The sequence below is a fragment of the Chrysochloris asiatica genome, unplaced genomic scaffold (genome assembly GCF_000296735.1).
Source record: "Chrysochloris asiatica unplaced genomic scaffold, ChrAsi1.0 scaffold01546, whole genome shotgun sequence".
NCBI lineage: Eukaryota > Metazoa > Chordata > Mammalia > Afrosoricida > Chrysochloridae > Chrysochloris > Chrysochloris asiatica.
The window spans coordinates 4,546-4,761 of NW_006410064.1; positions in this window are offsets into that span (position 1 = coordinate 4,546).

Genomic DNA, 216 nt, shown 5'->3' on the forward strand with positions numbered 1-216 from the left:
GGTATGGGCTCCCATGCCAGCAGTTCCCAGAAGTGTTAGGAACCCCACCAAACCCAGGGCCCAAAGCATCAGCCAGCCAGCCCCACCCTGCTCTGGTGACTGAAGCAAATTCTCAACTGCTTACATTGCACTTTTAGTCCATCTTCGCTTTCATTCCCCACCTCTCTTTTCTATCTCATCTCCTCCTATTTGGCTCTGTTGCCTTACGCTGGGAAA